General features: G+C 39.2%; 1 pseudogene; it reads left to right on the top strand.

The window, feature by feature from the left end:
- The first annotated feature begins 1184 nt into the window (after positions 1–1184).
- LOC133081511 (small nucleolar RNA SNORA18) lies at positions 1185–1308 on the top strand (annotated as a pseudogene).
- The last annotated feature ends 4882 nt before the right edge of the window (positions 1309–6190 follow it).

The raw sequence follows: 6190 nt of genomic DNA, 5'->3' as shown, positions 1-6190 counted from the left end.
CGTTGTCGAGCTGGGACAGCTCATTACATCTTCTTCTGTCCTGAGACTGGGATTCACACCATCAGCTCCTCTCGCTCTCAGGAGTTTGCTCAGGCTGGACTGAATCCCACCACTGGCTTTCCTGGGGCTCCGGCTCGCAGACGGCAGATCGTGGGATGGGACTTCTCAGCCTCCGTAATCCCGTGAGCTAGTTCCTTATTATACATATATGCATATAATCTATAATAAATCCATACTATAATATAAAATTATAAATAACAATTATATTATTATATAATAGCAATACACTATTATATAATCTATAATAAAATACATATGATACATAGTATATATAATATGTATACATTATACATATAAAATACATATATACATATTATATATATTATATATAAAATACATCTATTATATATCCTATTGGTTTTATTCTCTGTTGAGCCCTGACTAATACAGTTCACCCAATTAACTGGTCGTTATAAAGGGATCAAACCACAATAACAGACAAAAATAATAGTAAACAAAAAAAAACCCTACAAACTAAGTTAAAAAGTAAAAGTAAGAAAATATGAATAAAGGAAAAAGAAAACTGAGAAAAAGAAAAACGAACAAAGTGAGAAAAGTAAAAGAATAAAAAGAAAACTGAAAAAAGGCACAAAGAATTTTAAAACGAGAAAAATTAAGAGTAAAAGAATTAAGAAAAAGAAAATAAAAAGGAAAAGATGAGAAAAAGAAAAAATACAAAAATGCAAAAATATATAAAATGAGAAAAGAAAAAATTTTTAAAAAAGAAAAAAGAGTAAGGCATTAAAAATAGAAGAAAAAAACGGGGTGAGGGGGTAACAAGAAAAATAGACAAAAAAGTCAAAGAGAAAAATAGCTAACTTTGGTCAGATCCCCCAGGTCACCAAAAACCCTGGATGGTGACTTGATTCCTCTCTTCTGTTTGTTCCCATTATTACTTCCGTTCTCAGCTCCTTAATGTTTGGTCTGTATCCATACTTATTCTGTAAACACACCAGATTAGTATTTAGAGCCCATAGACTTAAGGGTGTGGAAGGTATCAGGCCTCAGTGCCCTTTATATTCTATGGCCTTAGCTTGTATTCACACACTTTTAAAGAATGTGGCATGTTTCTTGCAATGTCCTCTATGCAATTGACATTTATAATCACGTTAGCATCTCTCTTGAGTTAGGCTCATTGGTGTATCTTTTAAAAAACCTTCGTTGAAAACGCCTCATAGAGTATCTGTGTGGTTTCCTTTACTCATAGAATTACCTGTTAGATCTGTGGAAAAGAACTACAAGACAGAGCTGCCAAGTAAACTATGAAAAACCTAATAGTCAAACTTTTTTAATCTTAGGTATTGGCATATCCCAATGATCTGTACTGTTCCAGGGTGTGATGGCTTAGGAGTGAATATGATTTGAACCTAATACATTTTTAGAGGATGTCAAATTCAGAACTAGGCAGATCCATCTCCTGACCCTAAATATGGTCCTAAAGTAAATCACTTGAGGAAATTGGATCCCAAAGATTCCAGGTGGGGAATTCTGAAGTGTGTCCATATTCCACTGGAGATAAAAGAAGCCCAACTAAAAGAATTGTGGGCTGATTCACATGACAACTTCTTTCTGAGAGGGCTATTTTATCTTGAAGATTATGAGTTTGGAGGAACTAAGGTGATTGGCCTTGGAAAGAATCAGAACATGTGAAATTCCTTAAAAATTTATTGACTTAAATAATTTTGTCTATGTTACACATAATTTAAAAAAAAAAACCCTTTACACTTTGTGTGGAAAGTCAGCATATATTTTTGGCTCAAAGTTTCTCTAGTGTTTTCTGTGGAGTTCCCTCAGTTTATCAGTTATAGTTCTGATGTGCCTTAGACATGAAAAATGTCTTAGACATTGTGGGACTGGCTGCTCACCTTATGAAATTCTTTTGCCCTTTTGCTCTGTTTTGGGCATCTGTGTCTTGCTTTGCTTTCTCTTCCTTTTGCTTTTTCACTTCAGCTAACTGATGGTATAATCTGTAAGAAATTTATATGGAATTAAAGACAAACACTTCAGATATGTGAAAAAAAAATAAAAACCTACGCTAGGTGATCCTTCAGTATACATTTTAGTCCTTATTTTATTTCATGTATTGTTCACATGTTTAACCCACAAGAGATATTTTCTAACTCCACTTGCCCCATCACCACCCTATTTTTAGGGAAAAAAGGGAGTTTTCTAGTTAATATCCTCTCACCATTAAATGTTTATAGTTTGAGCAAGTACCCACTGCTACCACTAAATGCTCCTCAGAAGCTTTATAATAAAACCTCAGAATTACAAGAGCTCTCAGAATTCACTTAGTTTGGAGCAGAGCTTCTAAAACCATCACATGCATAAATAACATTGGGTTTAGTTGAAGTATATATTCTAGTTTGGTAGGCTTAGGATATTAGAAGCAACCTGATGCAATGGTTTGGAGTCTAGAGTCTGAGTTTTGTAATCACCAACTACCGCAAACCACCTGCGTTCATATCCTGTCTCTGCCACTTACTAAACAGGTAAACGTGGGCAAGTGGCTTAAATTCTCTCCTCTACTTCTTCCCCTGGAAAACAGCATAATCATAGCACCAACTTCTAGGTTATTTTGAGGATTAAATGAACTTATATAATAAATAATTTATATTATATATAATAAATAATACATTTATAATTTTAATATATATTTATTATACTATATATAATTAATATATATGGCTTGAAGTATAAATATATAATACATAAACATATATTTAAATATCTTATGTATATAAATAATAAATATATACATGTTTTGAAATCACCTGGCATATTGTAAAGGCTCAATGAATGTTAGTTTTATTGCTACTATTAGTTTTTTGTTTTGTTCTGTTTTAATTTATTTATTTTATTTATTTTTATTTTTGGCTGTGTTGTGTCTTCGCTGCTGTGCATGGGCTTTCTCTAGTTGTGGCGAGCGGGGGCAACTCTTCATTGCTGTGCATGGGCTTCTCATTGCGGTCGCTTCTCTTGCTGCAGAGCACGGGCTCTAGGTGCGTGGCCTTCAGTAGTTGTGGCACGCGGGCTCAGTAGTTGTGGTGCACAGGCTTAGTTGCTCCGCGGCATGTGAGATCTTCCCAGACCAGGGCTCAAACCCGTGTCCCCTGCATTGGCAGGTGGATTCTTAACCACTGTGCCACCAGGGAAGCCCCTACTATTAGTTTTATTAACACGATTATTATAATTAGCATCTTCCATAATTTATGTCCTATGTACTTTTACTTCTGTTTGTCATTTGCTTCTCCTTCACCTGTGGAAATACCTATTTTTTGAGACAGAACTTTTGCATCTTTTGCCCTCTTATAATCCACCATCACCAAATCAATTGTTCTTCCACATCCTTTTAAATGGATCCCATTTCCCCTGGAGTGACTAGCTTACTTACCTTATCCTTCAGTCAGAGCATCACTCCTCTCTGGGTAGAGTGCCTTATTCTCCTTTCGTTACCTACGTTCCTCCCTGTAGTTTTTACACTAAGTGGATGGCCAACAGATATCATCTATAGAATAAATAGAAAAGTGAATTGAAGCTTTGGTTGTCAATCTAGGCCCTTGCAACTGAAAGAGTAGCATTCATATCACCTGGTAGTTTGTTAGAAATGCAGATTTCAGGTCCCACTTCAGATTTACTTTATGAGGAAAAGAGTTTACCTTGTTCCAGAAGCTGACGTGGGCCAGTATGGCTGGTGAGGAGTGATGGAGAGGTGATGTAGGGTTAGAGAGACAGCAAGGAGTCCTACCACATTAGGCATTATAAGCCATTGTAGAGAGTCTGCAAATCAGGTTCACTACACTGGGAAAATATTAAGTAGTAGAGTGACTTGAGGTGATTCCTACTTTTAAAGGATTATTTTGTTTGCATTGTGAAAAGGGGAATGGAAGAGAAAGGAACAGAAAAACCAAGCCAGTTGAGAGATGATGTTGATTGGAATTGAAGCAATGGGAGAGATGGAGAAAACTGGACAGACAATTTGGACATAAAACTGACATGATGGGATGTTTGATTGATGTGAGTTGAAAAAGGGAAAGGGGTCAAGAATGCCTCCTGGGTTTCCTGTTCAAGGCTCCATTTATTAAAATGAAGGAGTTGTAGGGAGGAAATAGAGGTCCTGGAGAGACCTCATTTGTACATGTTAAGTGTTGAGATGCCTTTGAAGCATCCCAGAAGAAATGTCAAGTTGCCAGTTGGACAACTGAGGACTGAACTGAGCTGCAGATGCACTTGTATGTCTTCACAGCACAGAGATGTTATGAAAAGTCACAGAAATAGAAGGACTTACTTAGGGGGAGGGTAAAAGAGAGATTCCAGGAAGGAACCTGAGGATTATCGTTGGATGTACTGCAGAAGAGTAGGAATCAGTGAATTAGAGAAGTGGCTGATGTGATTGGAAACAGTGAGAGAAGGGGCGGGAAGAGATTGTTTCAAAGAAGGGGTGATACAGAGACAAGTCAGGGAAGGCTCGAAGAAGTACTCTTTAAATCTGGCAAATTGAAGATTCCTAGTGACTTTGATAAGGGTAATATCTGAAGAGTGGGGGGAATGGAAGCAAACAGATTGCGCTGAAGAGTGAAAGAAAAGGGAAAGTGAAAACGTTGCATCTTGTTAGAAAATTTACTCTGAGAGGAAGAAGAGAAACAGGGCAAGGATGTTGAGAATAGAAAGGCATGATGAGAGGAAGGTGGATTCCAGAGCATGCTTATATGCTTATTTGACTAAATCAGGAGGGCAGGAGAAATCGCAGCTGCAAGGGGGAAGGTACACAGGGGCAGAATGCCCATCCATAAAGGGGAGGAGGAGGGGGAGGACACGTACAGACAAGGATGCCGCAGTGGGCTTTGTCAGAGGACGAGTTTCCTCCTCGTAGCATTTTTTGTTCCATTTGGTTGTTGTTTTTCAGCTAAGTATTAAATGAGTTCCTCTTTTAAGAATTATAAAAGGAAGGGTTGTGTAAGGCATGAAGAAAGGAGAATGAGAGTATGAGACATCACCTAAGAGGGTGATACAGCAAACCTCTGAGTGCTGAGTGGTCATTTGAGTTTACTCAATTGAAGTTAATCATTACAGAGAAATTAGAATGTGATGTATCGAGACCCTGAGACTCAAATTATTATTATTAATTTTAATGTGTCCTTCAAAGCATCGATCTTGGACAGAGAAGGGGTTAGGAGTCTCATAATTCCATCCAATGCTCCTTTCACTCACCTCACATTTCAGTGGATCAGGGAAAATACTTTATGCTTCATTACAGATGTCTTTATCTCCCCGCCCCCCTCCATTTATTGGGAGATGTCAGGCTTAGCTCACTCTCTTGAAGATACTTGGGTGATGGTCACTCCTCGTGTTACATCTTCAGCTACCGTACCCTCCTCCCAGCTACTGTCTAACCAGTGCAGGAGCTCAGGAGGCACAGCTGGGGATGAAGCTATGCTTAGCCTGCGGACAAGCAGAACTAAATAACACCTATGAGAGGTGCGATGCTCTGATCAGCGCGTCTCCTCCAGGCAGACCTGCAGGCTGGGAACACACCTCCCTAGCAGGTTCTACGGTCTCCACAGCCTCCTCCAGACACCCCAGGCTGCCCACAGTGTACTCCTATCAACAGCTCTCTGTTCTCAAACCAGGGGGGCCCAACTCCACCACACCTTGAAAGGGGTCATAGGTCAGAAGACTGAACCGAGTGACGCCCTGACGTCTGGTGGCTCTGGCCAGTGACCCTACTCAACACTAACAGCTGCCTGTCCCTGGGCTTGCCTTTCACTGTCGTCGGAGGCCCTTCCTCTATGGATGACAAGTAAGGGGCATCTTTTGTGATGGGTGCCTATGAGCTTAGAACTTCATGTGGATGTTGCTTCGGGAATATCTCCACCCTTTCCTTTCTCTCTACAGGACAATTCATTCTTGTAACGTTGTCTTAATACATTTCAATACCAATTACACTTCTCCTCCTCCCTGGGTAGGCACTTTGTGCCTCTCAGATGTAAAATCCCTGAGAAAGTGTCTCTGTTTTCTACATGTGACATGGAAGATGGCACTAACCTTCTGTGATTACCTTTTCCCAGCATAGAAGCCCTAGAGCAAAGGACCTTCTCACTCCAGATACTGTACCACAGTCTATGGAGGA

Source organism: Eubalaena glacialis, chromosome 20, assembly GCF_028564815.1.
Source record: "Eubalaena glacialis isolate mEubGla1 chromosome 20, mEubGla1.1.hap2.+ XY, whole genome shotgun sequence".
NCBI lineage: Eukaryota > Metazoa > Chordata > Mammalia > Artiodactyla > Balaenidae > Eubalaena > Eubalaena glacialis.
This window is presented reverse-complemented; position numbering and strand designations above follow the sequence as displayed.